General features: G+C 46.6%; 2 protein-coding genes across 5 annotated transcripts in view; both read right to left on the bottom strand.

Moving 5' to 3' along the window:
• NT5C2 (5'-nucleotidase, cytosolic II) overlaps positions 1-12,926 on the bottom strand; it is a 62,226-nt gene extending 49,300 nt beyond the window's left edge. For 2 of the 3 annotated variants that reach the window (XM_075758016.1, XM_075758017.1), the window contains exon 1: positions 12,810-12,845. The gene's annotated coding sequence lies outside the window, so the exon portion shown is untranslated. Of the gene's footprint in view, positions 1-12,809 lie in introns of all 3 variants that reach the window. The other variant, XM_075758012.1, reaches the window with a different exon arrangement.
• ATP5MK (ATP synthase membrane subunit k) overlaps positions 1-17,689 on the bottom strand; it is a 236,409-nt gene that overhangs the window by 158,466 nt on the left and 60,254 nt on the right. The gene's annotated exons all lie outside the window — the stretch shown is intronic.

The raw sequence follows: 17,689 nt of genomic DNA, 5'->3' as shown, positions 1-17,689 counted from the left end.
TTCTATCCAAGGAGTTCTATTCATTCAGGAACTCCAGGGAGCACTAGTTATTTCAAATATTTTAAGCATTATTTAATTATCATCAATTTTATGGATGGTTAGAAAGGAATTTGGAAAACTATGAAATCTGCAGTGCAACTCTGTGAGGAGAAAACCTCAAATCTGACCCTCTCTGAGTACCATGAGACCATCCATTCTCCTCATTTATCTGTAACTGAGTTTACTGCCTTGAAAGAGGAACCACAAATTCTCCAGTGAGCTAATTAGCATATTTTCTAGCTTCCATATAGCTCGTGCTTCTCAATATTTCCTGCAGAATTACCATTTTAGTTGTTTGCAAAATACTGCTTCTTACACAAACAGTTTGTTAGAGATAATGCTAGTTCTAAGATAATGCCACTTCTCTAAGTCTAGTATGCCTCATATGGTCCCACTGCTAGAAAAAAAGGAGGAGGACCATATTTAAGGAATGTGAGACTTGATCCAGAAGAGCAAGAGCCATGCCACAGAGAAGAATCAGCGAACATGAGCTCTCAAAGAAATGCTGTGACTGCAGGTCAAATATGATTCTTGGATGTACAAGACTACCAAGCAGGACGCCATGTGCCTATCTGTCACTGCTACAAACACTCCTGGAAAACAGTCTTCAGCCAGCTGTCCCCATTCAAGAATGATACTGATTATATTGAGGAAAGAATAAAACTGTGAAAGAGAGTAAGATTGGAGTGAAAGATTGCAATTTACAAAAAACGGCTCTGCAGGAGATTTGAAAACAGGCTAGAAGCGTTTACACACAGGAAAGCAGCACGACTGTGGAGGGCGTTCAGCCTAGCAATGATGGAACAAGAGCCCATGACTGGAAATTAAATAAATACACACACACAAAAAATATTAACAGAGAGGACAGTTAGTTATGAAACAACAAATTCCTGAAGTCATTTTTCCATCAACAGAGGGCTCTAAATGAAGGGGGGGTGTGACGTTTAAATCAGCTTTTTTTCATAGAGTCAAAAAATTAATGCAGAAAAGTCAAACAGTCTGAGCTATGCAGTTAGTCAAACTGAGTATCATGCCTCAGGTGACTTTTTCTCACCTTACAAATCAATGTATTAGTGAATAAGAGGCTGAGGCACAAGCAATATTGGGGAAAAAACCTCCAGAGAGAGGTTTCACCTGGAGAGAACGTGAATTGACAAACAAAGGCTCTTCTGAGCCAACACCAGCATGAACTGTGCACCCTAACAGCCCTGGGAAACTCGCCTCCTTGGGAGAAGGTCTTCAGCAGCCTGCAGCAACCTCTGCTGCGGAAGTTCCCAAACTGCTGTCCAACTGAGTGCCTGCCAATAGCAAGCATGGACCTGGCTAAGAAGATGTTCTCATTGCTTTTTGCTTCCAGCTGTTAAATTCCAACAAGAAACACATAAGATAATTCAAATATTTTTCTCACACTGTTTTTCCCATAAGCAATTGCTCTAGTTGTGCAGGGTCTTGAAAGACTAAAAACTAGAGATGAATTCAATCCCTCTGCTGTAATACAGTCCACCCTAAAGAAAATATTGAAGAGTTCCCATATATTTGCTTTAGCTGAAAACTGGGAGGAAATATGGGCTTTGGTGCAAATGTGCACCAAAATGGGAACTCAATATTGGACTGATATCTGCAAATACTAATATCATTGCTACAAAGATGAAGCGTGACAGTGTGCTAGCCAAGCTGCAGGTTAATGTAAACAGCACAAAAGGCAGAAATGTCAGCATGGAAGCAACATAATTCTGCAAATCAGAAAGGAACATCAAGATCAACTTTGCTATTCTGACTCTGTTCTTTTACATCAGAACAATCTGAAGCATCTTTAACACAAATAAACTTGTTGGCAAGAATAGACAAATATCGGTACTCAGCAGCCAGAGCATGACTCCCCCTTCTCAAAGGAAATTGTTGGTTTCTTCCATCCCCTTAGCTTGTCACCCCTAAGTAACACTCTTGGTGTTCAAACCTGTGCGAGGATCTATTACCAACTCAGGACAGCTGAACACTTCTGTGAGAGTTACAGTTCCCAGAGAGAACAAGATGAGACATGCCATCCCCAGAGAGAGAACTGGAAAGCCATCCTTCCACATACCGATTTCAAACCAAGGAACAACTGCCACTCTACCCTGCTATTAAGGATTATACAACAGTAGCTCTTTTGGCAGCAGATCACGGTGTTTCAAAACAATGACGCTTTTCATTAGATTCCACTGTGTTTCAGGAAGCAAATACAGACTTAATGGGCCTTTCCAGAAGTGTGGTAACAACCGACAAAGTACTTGAGATGCACAACTGCGATCAGTAGCACAGTCATTCTGAAAGCACGCAACTGGGTCAGCTTGGATAACACAAACAGCCAAAAGTCCTCTTTATCTTCTAAACACTGAAGGTGAGGGAGGACATTTTTATTGGCTTTCCTCACCTACTCTGCTTACTGGTAAAAAACCCTCTTGTCTCTGAAGATCATGTCCCTGCTTCATTAATATTTTATAGAAAAAGCAAAGATACTGAAAGCTTATTCTGGCTTTTTTCTAATCTTTGAAAGTAAAAGAAAGAATAAAGATGATTTTTTTAGAAACACTTGAACCCTCTTCCATGCTGGATGGGCCCTCTCTACATGTTTATGGGCTAGATAAACAGATGTGACAGCAGAATCAGCATCTGAACCATCCCCACAGGCTGGAAATCTGAGTTCACATCTCCCTCCAGCCTTGGCTGAAAGCGATCCCTGCTCAGCCCAGGTGCGGATAGCCAGCTGGCTACTCAGCCTGAGTCCCAGGGCTCTGGACACAACACTCGCCAAGGGACATGCTGCTGTGTAAAGAAGCTAGTGTACTTGAACTGGGGAACATTGGCTCCTCCTTCATAAAAAAAAGTTACTGAAAATAAACACTGAGATCAACAGCTGAAGATGATCTGGTAATTCTGAAAGCTGCTCTGTCAAAAACAGTGAGGACTTTTTTTTTCCCCTGCTAAGAGTTTTCTCCTCCAGCACCACTCCCTTCTTATCCCACCTTCTTTAAGGAAAATGATTACCAAATGCTCATGCACTAACTTGGTTTCTCTTCCTTTTGAGATCTTACCCACCAATAACAGCCAGATCATTGACAAATAAACCCATCTTTCCTAAAGACTAAGGATGAGCTGAGGACTATGGAACTAAGCCAGACACAGGAGAGAAAGCCTTAATACCCAGCAAGGCCACTGACTTCATACGCAAAACTCGGCCAGTCTTCAACTTGCTGTTTGTCCACATAACACAAACAAGATCAAATAATGTTACTTCTCAGCTATAGAGGGCACTGTGAAGACAAATACAGAAATAATTTAGTAAAAAGGATCTTGATTCTCAGTTATCCTCACATACAGAGTTTCAGACGCATACTAGCCTACTACAGATTTCACAGGCTTCCTACTTTTGTCCTCAATAATGGTTACCCATCTCTCTTCCAAGAAGCCTTCCCTGAGGTTGATCTAGCCTTTCAGGTGAGAACGGCAAGAATCTCCTGCATTCAGGCTCAGCTCATCAAATTCACTCTTGGGCTGGCTCTAACACTCTTCTGAAATGCTCATGAAGGCCAGAAGTACAACTCCCTCCTTCTCTACGTTCCTCCTAGTTCAGTAACCACAGGTATCCCCCTCGCCTGAGCCACACAGAAATCCTCTTTCTCCCCAGACCAGAGGTTGGACACGTATTTATCACTCATTATGGAGATCAGAAAGGCACATAGCCAAAACCTTTCCTGCACTCTGTTCTTAGCAAGCAGCTCTACACAGCAGCTCCTTGCCGATGAGAAGCAAGCTACCCAGACCTACCAACTGAGCAAGCACAAAGACAAAAAAACAAGGAATGTGAAGTCTGTAGGTGTTTTGGAGTGCTCTTATGGTGTGAAGTTCCCCTCTGCATACAGAGCACAATTCATTCCTTTTCTGACCTGTTTTTTTAATCAGAGGCAAACATAACAATTACAGTCCGTCCAATTACAAATGAAATTAAAAGTCTCTCCTTGGGGCACAATAGTATCACCACCTAGGTGTTATCAGCCCCCAAATCTCATTTAAACTTGACAGATGTCTAGTAGCGAGGCACCTCTGCAGGAAATTCTACAAGTAAATTAATTTTATGAATACTTCCTCTGTAGTATTCTCACGCTCTTCCAAAAGACTGCTCATTCATATAGCATTTCTTAGGCAACCTACATAACTTAATTCATCAGTAAAATAAGTGAACATCTATGATAACGCTGAGCTTTTGCTAAGTGTCTGGCTTCTCTTTGATAACCTGTCTCAGCTTTATCAAGTGATACCAAAGGCCTACATTATACTGTTTTCCAACTGTATCAACTTCTTTTCTTTGGAAACTTTTTTACTACCCCGTCCAAGCAAAACACAAACCACCAAGTTCATTTGAGAAAAATAATGTCATCTTTCCATGGTCCCTTCAGCTCACTGTTTTTAAATGTGTTAAATCTCCTTCTGACACAGGAGACTGTTCCCAGGCAGGAGCTGAGGACGACACACAGTGATCTCTCTGCACTCGTCTCAGCATAGATAGTGCTCAAAGGGAACACACATGAAGTGACCTACTCTATCAGCTGTAACCTGAAGAAATCTGTCAACCTGAACGGTGAGAGAACATTAAGAAACAACTAAGATGGCATCATCAGCAGGTTCCTGATATCCCAAAACCAGAGCCGAGAGTTCCCAGTGCTGAATCATCCCTCTGGCTGGGTCATCTGTCTTCAGGGAACCTCAAGTATCTTGTTGATGTAGACTTGAAGACTCATTCAATAGTGTGGCCTTGTGCTCCTGCTGCAGATGAGTGAACACCTTGAATCCTCTGGGTTCCGAGATGCCTTTTAAAACGTTTGTCCCAAGCAGAGTAGTACCACAGCCCTGATACGCCAAGAAGGACTTCTTTTTCAGCATGTTACTTGACCTACTGTAGCCGCTAAAAAAAAAGCTGACCACGCGCCCAGCCAGCACAAAGCATCCTGCGCAGGCACAGAAATGCCTCCTTCTAATTGCTTTCAAAACAGCAATTGAAAAAAATCCCAGTCTGGCTCTGAGCGTCACAACACAGGAAGACAGTTCTCTACATGTCCCAACCTTTCCAATATTTGTTCTTGACCCCACCAGCACACATTGATTTATGAGGACTGAAAGTGCTTTTTTTTACTGTCTTTGTGAATATCTACTCACTACGTGTCTGTGAAGAAAAACAAGTGGTAGATGAGTAAAACATTGTTAGTTTTTCATCATCCGTTCCCTCCTGATTGCTCAAGTTTAGCAAGCAGAGTTTTTTAGCCTTGGCTCATAAAACTGCCAGTGCAATATTGCAAGAGAAGTTACAGTACCTGTAAAACAAGAGGTTGAGAACCTACCTTATCTATTATCATGTGAAAAAAAAAATAATAGGAAAGGTTAGATTACAAACATGTTTTTAACAAACACTTAGAAAGGCCACAGTGTAATTTCCCTGGCTTAGAAGTGACAAAAGTCCCCAAACTATTGAAGGCTACAGATGGATATTTCACCTCAGATCACAGCAAGTAAAGCTCTTTCCAACTTGTATAAAACTTGCTCATAAAATATCACACACATTTGCTGATGATGGCAGCACTGACATCTTTTAACATTCTCACTTTCTATAAAATCATCCCATTTCAACACCACTGTAAGGAGGACACCAATAAATGCCAGAACATGTGTGAGACACATTCTGCTCAGGAAGTCTGCAGTCAGCGAGTGGTTAATGGTACAGGCAAACTAATGCCTTCTAGAGGTTAAATTTGTACCATTAACTAAAAAGGACTTAGCGAAAGATCATCCAGTATGCTAGTCACTGCTTAGCAGCAACACTTTTGGGTAGAACAAGCATTTTAAAGAATAGAGAAGAGGGGGTTTGTGTCTACTTGACCCACTCACAGCTTTAGGTAGCAAATGGTCATTTTTAGCACTTTTCCCTAGCAGAGCTCTATCCATCCATCAGCTGCAGCCCTGCTTTTGATGACAGGTGGAAAAGGTCTGCTGACCACTTCTACCTTCAGAGAGATGCTGTTCACGTGTTTGTACTTCCCTTCAGGCAACGTTTTATTTTCCTTTAACAACAGCAAAAAAAAACAAATGTGGAAACACAGCATCCCCAAACACCGAAAGACTCAAAACAGGCACTGCCTTGCTGACCTGCCCTTCATCACTGGTGCACCAACTGACTGGTGCTTGCAACGTGAAGCGGAAAATGAAATCTGACTCCTGCCTCAGTTTCCAGACAGCAGAACTAACAGATGATTTACCAGTCTGGCTTGCTTCTATGTTAAATTCCTCTTTCCAGCTTCACTCAGCCACTTGTATTCAATGGTGGGAAAGCTACAGGAAATGAACTGGAAGAGGAGTTTCCAGGGTCAGCCTCAAGCTAACTGGTGCTCAGAGCACCTGCAATTCATGTCCAACTGATCAGTTTTTTCTCTAGGGAATCAACTCCTCCTGACCTAAAAGCATACACAGAGAATAACATTATAAAAGTGGAACTGAACAAGTAATGAAAAAGAAACAACAATGCAGCTATTATGGGTATCTGTTCTTAAAAGGTCTCAGTGAATACTGCATAGGATGTCAGAAATGACATGATTTAACCAGGACACTCCAGACAAAATTTTGCAGCCCTTTCCTGTGACTTCAAAGGACACATATGTCTTTGTTAGTCTTGAAATGGAATTGCTTTGTAATATCCAAAAAGATTAACTGAAAAGATCAGAAAGAAGCATTTGAAATACGAACAATGTTCAGCTCTTCCTTTGGGGGGGAAAAAGGTATCTCAGATGGAGACAGCAAAGGAAATCATCAGCTAAAAAGATTATTTATTTTTAATTGCAACTGGTTCTATTTATTGACTTCCAAAATTACCTAAGCAGCCTGCCGTTTACTAGCACTTACTCTTAGATGTTATTATTGATAATTGCTGTGTTATGATTACAAAGCACTGGCATAAATCTCACTCAGCACCTCTTTGGGTTTCTGAGGGCAGAACATTCACATGCTCTTCTCTGAACCCATGTTCCTAATCATTTGCCATGCACACCTATGTGCAACTCATCACCAACTGAATCAACCCAAACACCAGCCGAATTCAGCTGGTCTAGAGATTTTAGCATGCTTTATGCTAAACCACCGGTCTCCTTTCTTTTGAATTTACTTTCCTTCCTAGGTTATTTTAGAAACCGATTAGAAAGTTTCTCTTGTTGTATGCCATGGCCAGATGTACTACATTTGATGCAAATGCAGAGGAGAACGGTCCAAGTAGGAAAGTATGAGTTGATTCCCACCCACAGCTACCATTCTCCAAAGGAGATAAGGAATACTGATTTCAGCAGCAAACACTGCCTGAACAGCTAAACGCTTCCTCCTGAACCCCGCGTACACAGCTGGGATGCAGCTGTTCCTACCGCAGCATTGCAGGCAGCAGCTGCTGCCAGGGGAAAGGGACAACCCACCCAGAAGGTCCCACAATCCAGATCCGGCCACCACAACTGCCAAAGCTGGACCACCCCAGCTGGAAAGTATTTTGGGGAAGTGTACTTTCCTGGAGGGTTCAGCAAGAATTTGCTTCCTGAAAATCTAGCAAGAACATATCTTACTGAAGTGTTTTATGTATTATGCCAATGTTAACAGGGAGAACTACAAGGCCTGGGTCAAACCCAGCTAATCCAAAGGCCTGCTCTTAAGTAAACAGTGGAAAACCACTCTACTTCAGAGCCTCCCACAGAAACCCACACAGGAAATCTCTGTTTTACCCTTTCCTCTGAACCAATTGTGCCAAGCAAGGTTAAATGATAATCTTGTAGTAAGCATATATGCAAAATAATAAGTGTTTGTTTGAAAATATCTGGAAGGCAGCTGGGAGTTGTGATTACTCTATAACTAAATTAAGCTAAGTTTTCACCGCATAATGACTTCAAGGAACCTTTGTTTTTATATAAATGACTTGTGGTGAAAAAAGCCAGAATGGTACTTTTGGAGACCAAAACTGTCATCTTATTTACAGGATGGGTACAACACAAGCAGTACTAGAGTACATTGTTCCCACACGCCTGTTTCTGCTAACTTATTTCACTTTGGAACAACCTTCAAATCTCAAAAGAATCACATCTCCTTGGGCCTCCCCTTCTTCTTTCATTCACCTACAGAAGCTGGGCCCACACATCCTTTAATTCAAAAGAGAAACTAACAGGTGCTCACGTACCAGCATCATTTCTATAGGTATCTCATTACTGTGACTCCTGCTCTCCACATTTAACAGGCTTGCACCTTTGCAAAATTTAAAGTAGTTTTAGCCGGTATGATGCACAGGGTAAGAACCCACTTGTTTTCTTGCTTACATGTTAAGAGAAGATAGCATGCAGATAATCACAGTGGAGTTTCCAACCTCCTCAGCTGAGTCAGAACTTTTTCTCTAATGAAACTACCAAAAAAGGGCTGGCTGTGCTGGTAAATCCCACAGCAGGTATTCATGCCCAGAGGATGATAAGCTAAGGTCACCAGCAAGCAACAAGTTTAGCCTCGACGATTCTGTCCCAGACTTAACAAAGGGATAGGACCGAGAAGGCTGGCACACAGCCATTTGCTGCTCCTACGTCTGGGGACCTGACTGTCCTGCAAGTAAAAGCAAACCTGCTTTTTACCTTATAGTAAGGTAAACACACTGTTACACATTCAGGTAGTAGTAAGATTCGACACAGCCTGCTGTGGGGTTTTTTAGGCTGAATTATTCAGGCTCTCTTCTTGATCTCATGCTGTCATATAAAAAAATGCATTTCTCCTAATATGGCTTCATACAGGCAGGTCTCCCAACCACCTTTCTAGCCTTGCAAACACATGCATGAGACTTAATGACTACCCTTATGTAGGCGGGTTTGGATTATCAATTGCTTAGAGTGGCTAGCTTAAATACCTAGGCAATTTCTTCCAGATGTTGCTTAAGGTCTATTTACTGTACATTAAGTTCTATTTATTGTACATGCTGGATTCTCTCAGCAAACTCATGTTATACATCCTCTCTATGTAGAGTACACAGTCCAAGGTTTTAGGAACCATTCCAGTTAAGGAGTCATTATGATTAAAAAGCAAAACACAGCTCATTGCTATGAGCATCATAATCATGACACATAATAATAATTTCTTTAGTAGCACAAAACAGACATTTTACAATAGGAAATATTTATATGAATGTGCACTTTGGAGATGCTCAAAGAGTAAGACATGCTTCAGCACAGAATAGCCAACTTTTGAAGACTCAGATTGTGGCCATTTCAAATGGTATTTGTGCTGCTGACACTATAAATAAAATTTTAAAAGTAGATGCAGTACAGACAATAAGTGAAGAATTCCCATGCGCTGACTTGGTAACATATCTCATCCCAAACACATCCCGAAGAGTGAGACAAGGCTTCCAGTCCCCGGCACATTCTGTTCAGTTTTCTGTCCTATTATTCTCACTGCTAAAAAAGCCACAGCTGTTTTATATCAGGACACCCCGCGTTCATGAGCCACCCCGAGGCAAGGACACAGCATAAGGCAGGCACTGCGAACTCTTCCCAAGGTACATCACTCAGGCTGTCCTCCGCTGACATATAGCGCTGTCCTCAGTTTCCCTTGAGGTAGAGCTGAAGGGCCTTGCTCTCTCCATGGGTTTACAGTGGATGGCATACAAGTATTTCCTATCCAGAGGCGATTAGTTACTGAGGTGTTCTTTTAAAGGAGTGAAGACAAGGCACAGCCCTGCCAAACAGCAAGCCAGTTCCTATGACAACTTTCCACTGCAGCCTGGCTGGAGACCATTAATCCACCTTCCCCAGACCCAGGCTAAGAAGCTTCCACGCATTAGCGTTACTTTGGGCCATTACAGACCTCTGCAGGATTTTCACCAGTGGCTGAGCAACAGCAGGTTGCATGGTACTGAACCACCCAGATCCTACAGCACTCCCTAATTTCAAACTTCTACAAAAGAATGGGTTCACTGAGCGTGACTGCGTGACCTCGCTCCTTGCCCAAGATTTTCAGAGCAGACCTGCAGTCAGCCCTTCTTCCTGCACCTCCTTGTGAGTCAGTATCTACAATTTCTGTAGGATTCAAAGGTTGCAGATCATCTCAGTTTGTCCTGGAGCACTGCAAACCTGCTCTGCCTGGGGCCATCCCCAGATAACAGCTCGTGCTGCAAGATAACCACCCATCTATCAGTTTTTAACTGAAGCATTATTTTATTAAGCTGAACTGCAAATATCAGGTATGATGTGAGCAAATAAACCTATCTGCTTTTTCAATAAGCATCAGTTAAACATCATATTTTAATAGCTTGCTTCCCTTTTACTTTAGATGCAAAAATAATATACTTGAACATTTTTAAAGGAAATAAAACACTCCTTTCAGTGTTTCCCCAAAGAGTACAATACCGCAGTGTTTACCAGTAAACACCACACTAAGGTTTCTGTTTTTTCAAAAACAAACATTCCCCTGGAAGTTAAAAAAGAAGTCTAGGAGAAATATTTCTAGTGATTTTAGGAAGGGTCTGTTAACTTTCAATTCAAGCTGTATCAGGAATCAAACATGACAAGGAGTAACAATTCAAAGGGGGGATGTTATTATTATTACCTTCATTATCATTGTTATTATTAAAAATTGCCTACAAACTGGAAATTTGCCTGGGAGAATTTCAGCTTGCATCTGATTTTTGCTAGCGTATATCCTAGAAACAGTGTATAACACTAATGCTACCAATGCAAATATACTAAAGGCTGCTAATTTCAAACCTCAGCTGAAAACATTTCTCCCATTCTTACAATTTTTCTCCCCATTTAACTCTGCAATTGTACTTAATTCAATGGAGCATTTTAAATGCAATTCAGCGGTGCATTTTGCCATACAATTTGTCTGAATGACACTACACAGAGTAAAGGTTGTATTGTACTATATAATGAAAGTACGTCTATGCTTGAACAAACTCCAACTACTGTTAATCAAACCAGCAAGTTCCTGAATGGTCTTTTGGATTCCGGACTAATGGCAATAGATTATTTTAAATAGCAGTTCTACTCTGAAATATGTTTAGGTTGACACGGGCTGACAAGGGCCGTGACAGACTCCCAGAGCTAAGCTGATCGGTTCACAAGTAAAACACTGGGGTTTTTCCTTGCTGCCAGAACTACAAATTCAGCACATGAACCGAAGATCAAAATGTAGTTCTGAGTTTTGTTTCTGGTTTTCAATTAAACCATGCAGCACCTGAAAGGGCGTGTAAATCTTCGTATTTTCGATTTATTCGCTAGTGACAAGCAAGTGTACAGATCAATACAATATGACAAGATGTTACTCTCAGCTGACACAGAGGACCATTTGGATAGGTAAGAGGGAGATGTTTCTAAGTGACTACTTAGAAAGCGTTCTGCAGTCTTTGAGGTTCAAATGGTAAATCTTCCAGAGCTAAAAAAAAAAAAATCTTTTAAAACATAAACAATTATGTCTTGGGAGGAATGTTCCCAAGATCACGTCAGAGAGGATCCTTAGTATCCAGCTTGGCAGCCTTTAGGAACACTAGCAAGGGAAACTTGAGGGCTTCATGATCTCAGTGGTTCCAGAAATTTTTTAAACTGCCTGTGCTACAAGAAACAGTACTGCCCTATTAAGTCATCTAGTCTATCAGAAACCAGTGTAGGTTTGTTTCCACCATGCATTTTGCAACATTATTTTTGGCACAAAAGGACGGATTTAAAAAAAAAAAGCATAAGCAAAATGTGAGCAAAGCCGTTTTGCGGTGGTTTTTTTATTTATTTATGTGGTGCCTCGCTCCTGGGTTTAGGTTATCAGCTCAAGCTTGATACAGCCCAATTGCCAAGAGCAACTCACACGAAAGGCAGCAGTGAGAATGACCTCTCGCTCCGATGCAAGGCTGTCCGGGAAGTGTTCTACCCGGAGCCGGGATCAGGCTTTCCTTTACCGAAGAGGATCGCCTCCACCCGCCTCCCCAGCCGGGCCGGCGGCTACGCCGGGGAGAAACTGTAATCTGGAAGGTGCCTCCGGGACCCCTCCGGTCCACGTGGGGCGGAAGGCGGAAACGAACAGCCCGGGTGCTGTCCTCAAACCTCAGAAACACCTTCCCGAAGGCTCCTTCTCCTCAGGCTGCACCTCAGGCGGCAGAGGGGGGAGAGCGCTCCCGGCGCCGGGCCGGCAGGCAAACGGCCACCCTGCCCCAGGGAGAGGAGCAGCTCGAGGTCCTGCCTGGGGACAGCCTGCAGCTGGGCGGGGGGGCAGCTCGAGGTCCTGCCTGGGGGCGCGGAGGGGAGGGGAAGGGATCGGGGGTTCACCCCGCCGGGGACGGGAGAGGGGGCCCGTCCAGGATGGGCTGAGGTAACCGGGGGCCGCCCTGCTTGGGACAGGATAGGGCTCCCGGGGCACAGCGGCCGGGCAGGGGAAGGGGCCAGCCGAGCCCCGGGGAAGCGGCGGAGCCGGCGGGCGCTGCCTCCGAGGGAATCCCCTCACCGGCAGAAAGGGAAGTGCCGCCGGCGGGTACCCGAGCTCCACTCGCTGCCCCTCCCCTCCTCAGCCCCGGCCGCGACGGCGGACAGACCCCCCTCCCCGGGGTGCGCCCCTGAGGGGAGCGGGGAGTGGACGCTCCCCCCCAACCCCCCAACGGTCCTGGCAAACGGTACCCGCCACGCGCCCTACGCGCGCACGCGCACGCGCACCCGCACGCGCGCACTGCCCCCGCGCGCCCGGGCCGCTCTCACCTCCTGCCGCGCTCGGAAGAACTACCCCGCACAACTGCCGCAGCGCCGAGGCGGCTGCATTGCGCAGGCGCGCTCCGAGCCCCGCCCCTCCCGGCGGCAGGGACCGGGGAGAGTGTGCGAGCGCGGCTGTCAGCCGCAGAGGAGCGGCGGCAACGTGCCAACCCGCGGGACAGCCGCACAGACAGACACCCCCCCCCCCCAGCCCCCCCCCCAGCCCCCTGGCATCGACCCGGCTAAAATCTCTGGGGCTGCACCCCCGGCCCTGCACCCCCCGGGGCCCTGCACTCCCGGCCTGCCTGAGCCTCCACAGTTCTGTCAGCCGGCCTCAGTGTCACTGCGTGCCACGAAGGCTGAAGGAGCCAGGGCTTTGGTTAAAATAACGCAATTAATCTTGATTTTGTGGGGTGTGCATCTGCAGTGCGGGCAGGGGCAAGGGGAGCCGGAGTGCACCCCATCTGCTGCAGGACAGAGGGGGAGGAGATCCCGGGAGCAGCTGCAGGTGGCACAGGGGGTGATGGCCGGGGCTTGGGGGACACTGGCCGCAGGAGCAGGGGGGTGGGGGGGTGGGGGGTGTCCTCTGTGACCCTTGTGATCAAAGGTCCCACTGCCATGACTGAGCACAGGCCTGCGCCTGTCACACCTGTGGGCATGGTGGTCTGGACTGGCAAGGCTCAGGGGATGGTTGTGCATAGCAAAAACTATCCGTTGGTTCATTCCCAGTTGTACCACACTAGGCCAGCACCGTCCCAAAAAGTGCCAGGCAAAAAAACCCCCTTCCCAGCAAAACGAGCCTCCCTTTTTCTGCCTGTTTTTCCTGTCCCCAGAGGCCTGGAAAAGGCTGCAGCCCCAGCGGGGTCCTGGCCAGCTCAGGGTGGTCCCAGCCAGTGATGAGTGTGATGGCAGCCGTCTGCCTGCCCCAGCTCACCCCAGGCCACGCGACTCTGCCAAATCGCTGGCACCCAAGTCCAGTCTCCTTTCCCGCGCTTCAGTGGCAGCCAGGCGCCAGGAATGCCTCCCCTCCTCCAGCAGCAGCTTTTCTGGCCCTGCTGCAGCGGTGCTTCCTTTATCTCCCCAAGGACGCTTCCCTCAGCTTTCCCTATCGCCTTCTTCTCTGCTCCGGGCGATAAGGCACTGCCACAACCCTCCGCAGGACGGGGACATGCCACCGGGCAGGGTTTTGCTGACTCGGGCACACTTGGCCCGTCGTGGCTCTCTGGACTCTGTGAGCCTTGCTCGATCACCTCACCACGGGGAAGCACCCATTGGCACCAGCCTTTAACGCATGCTGTTAGTTCTGGCTAAGCAAAGCCTGTTTTCGGTGCTGAGCCCCCAGCGGGGCAGCGTTACCAACCTGGGAAGCTCAGCCTGCACCTCCCAATGCCCTGGGACATCTCACGGCACCTGCGCCAGACACCCAAGCGAGGGGGGTTACTTGGAGAAGTGTCCACCTGTATTTGGGAGCTCATTTCCATGCATCCTCATGGCGGGGCCTATCCTGCAGTGCTTGTCTGTCTGTCTGCGCAGCTTTCCAACACATAAGCCCAGAAGATGCACTGAAGCCAACAAGGATGACTAAAAGTGCAAAATGGCTTTTCTGTGAGGGAAAATTAAATAGACAAAAATCCTTCAGCCTAGGGAAGAGACTGAGAGGGGTAAGGCAGACGTCTGCCAAATCCTGCACGGGCAGGTGGGTGGGAAGGAACCATGTCCCAGCTCTTCCACTTGTCCCACAAGCCAGGGACATGGAATGAAATTAGCTGGCAGTGACTCTGAAGTGCAAACAAAGATAATGTTTTTTCATACAGCGCATTATCAAACTGTGGATTACAGAGCACGGTGGCATCCAGGACATGAACTTGCACTGATTAGATAAGGGCCAGCAAACACAGGGATGTGACTCCTGTCCGGGGAGCCCCAGAGCTGCAGACAGCCATAACCAGAGAAGTTATACCAGGGAAGCATAAATCTGCCACTGTCAGAAACAAACTCCTGAGAGGGACCCAGTACAGCCATTTTCCTATTTGTATTAGTGTTTTTGTGTGTGCAATTCAGTAAATACATCCTTCTTTCTTATATATGTGTTCATCACATATATATGTTTTCTCCCTGATTTTGCTGCCCTTACCCACAGAGCTCTCCCTCCCGAAGGGGATCAGCCCACCTGTGCCGTGGGACATCTGGCAGCAGCCTCACAGGAGACACTTGGATCTGCCTTTTCCCACCGCCAGGAAGCATGTCTGTCTCATGCAGCCGCCGCAGTGAAGCGGTGTGGCGAAACACATACCCAGAGCATTAGTTTAATGGACTGTGCTGGAAACCGGCCGGAAGGTGTGTGTCCCATTGCTGCATGCGCACAGCTCAGAGGATGGCTTTTTCCTCTGAATCACAAGCCCGGGCAGATTGCAGCTTGGGAGATAAACTGTTTAACGAGCCCCATCAGCAGGCGGCTGCTGTGGAAGAGAGGATCATGGAGTTTTAAGGAGTCCTCCTGCTGCCTTACACACTAGACTTGATTTTTGATCAGCTGGGAGATATGGACCTGAGCAATTTAATCCCTCATACAATCCACCGGGTTTCAATAGTGTACAATTCTTAGCTACGGGACTATTTCTCTTTGTTTTTCTGCCTATTTTATAGCCTTACAAAGATCCCCCTCATGCCACATGTGTGAGTCCCAACAGAGACCAATATGCTACTCAGCTGTCAAGGTTTCCTGAGGCTGAACGCAGCCCAGGCATTGCCCTGGTTTCAGTTTGTGTGCACTTCCAGCTTGCCATCTCATTTCAGGTCTGAAATGCTGGTGTTCAGCTTGTCTCCAGCCTCTGGTGAATAGAATAGAATAGAATAGAATAGAATAGAATAGAATAGAATAGAATAGAATAGAATAGAAGGGATTTGGGTATGGATCTTTAAAGGACTTCCTTCCAGTCTGCTGGGACATGGCTCCTTCTCCAGGACGTGGCCATACTGCAGCTCTCCCTCTCCCTGGGAGGGCTGTACAGCTCCCAAGGTTGTTGGCCAAGTCAGCCCCCAAGAGCTGGGTCAGGGGCTCAAAGGGCTTGCACGAGAATTGCATTTGGGTGCCAGCCACCTGGGATGGGGGTCCTGCTGCAGCTGCCTGGAACATGGGAGTACCCCCAGATGCAGAGGTAAATTCCAAGGTCTTGACCACCTTTTTCTACTCTGAAAGAAGCAGCCTTCCAGTAAGCTGGAGCTACATCCTTATTCTGTGGGATGTAAGTCGTTACTATTACTTATTCACTCCAACTCCTTGTGCTCATTCAGCCAGAAGGTTGCAGCAGTCACACCAGCAAATGGTGTGACTCAGGTCCCACCTGTTTCATGCAGTCTCCTTCCCTCTGTGTAGACAGACTCCAAAACACCTCAACTCATTGGGAGGCAAAGGGATTCAATCCTAGGGTCTTTACCCCTGGACATCAGCAGTCCCTGTAGAGACCCTTGCATTTCTTCTGCTGGAGGAGACTGTGACACTCCTAATTCCACTGTTAGACTACATATGTATGGCAGTGCTAAAACAGCACAAGTGAGGAGGCCAGGATAGGCTGCGTTCTGCTTTTCCAAGACAAAAGAGAACCACAACTGCCTTCACCGTGAGCAATAATCAGAGCAAAGTCATCAAAACAATGCCATACACATAATTAAGCAGAGCTGGAAACTTCTCAGTTATTTGATCAGATATCGCCAGTAGCAGAAACCTGACTTAGGATATTGCAATGCAAAGCAACGGATGTCAAGGAAGTAGTAAAATGCATTTGTGTGTGAAAAGTATGTGAAAGACCTGAAAAAAACCACCTCAGACCAAGGAGAGGATTTCTGCATCAGCAGTGTGAGCCAGGCAGCCTGGGCCAGGTGCCACGCTCCAGGGCCAGGATGGCTGGCAGACCCCTGAGGCTGTCTGCCTGGCCCACTCTGCCACCAAAATATAAGTTACTTGGACGATGCAAGTGTTGTAGCCTCACCATCACTGACCTAAAACGGGCTTCAGAAAAACTGACTCCTTCCAGGAAAACTACCTGTGAGCAGATCTGAGTCCTGGAAAGCCAGGCGCAAGCCAGGTCTCTCACCCAAGTGTGTGCACACCTCCTGCTTCTTTTGTCTCCACTGACTGACACTTCTTATTCCTCCTATGCCCCACGGGACAGATGGACAGGTGGGGGCTGTCCATGTGTGTATTGATCCTATCACCCATCCCTGGCTGCAGACCTAGGCCCAGCCTGGTCCCGCAGTGAGGCAGTGCTCCGTCTTGGGCTGGGCTCACCTCACTCCCAAGTGAAAGGGATGTTTCTGTCCCAGGCAGTGCTACTCTAAGCACGGCAGCAGGGATGTGGGCTCCTGTGCACTCCAGCCACAATTGCTGCCATGCTTGCAGGACCTGCTCCAGAGACACAGTTATGATTAACTTCTGATCCCAAGGAGATGTGAATCCCAGCACCGTCTCTCCCCATTTGGCTAGTCCCTTTGAAACAGTGACAGCTCTTTTGGAAGTCACGGCTCTCTCCAGTGCCAGCCCTGGCTTCCTCGCCCTCCCTGCTCATCTCATGCTGTTTCCTGGTCACCTGTGAGGAGAAACAGGGACAAGTGGAGTAGAGGAACTGGGCATCAGTGCAGAGCTCAGTGGCACAGAGATGTACAGCAGGAGGCCAGATCCGTTTGCACATTTCACTAAGTTTCTCGCACCTGGATCACAGTTATTTTAAGCTGTTTTTCCATCTCACAGCACATGTTGTGCTGATATTCTCAGAGACCAGTCACTTCCCACTGGTCTCTTGGTAGGTCCTGCCTTGGGGTGCTGTGTTCCTGGGCACAGTGCTTGGCCTGGAGGGGAAGGGCGGGGGGGTGTCCCCTCCCCATCAGCTCTG

The sequence above is a fragment of the Balearica regulorum genome, chromosome 7 (genome assembly GCF_011004875.1).
Source record: "Balearica regulorum gibbericeps isolate bBalReg1 chromosome 7, bBalReg1.pri, whole genome shotgun sequence".
Classification (NCBI taxonomy): Eukaryota; Metazoa; Chordata; class Aves; order Gruiformes; family Gruidae; genus Balearica; species Balearica regulorum.
Note: the sequence above shows the minus strand (reverse complement) of the source record. Positions and strands in the feature narration are given on the sequence as shown.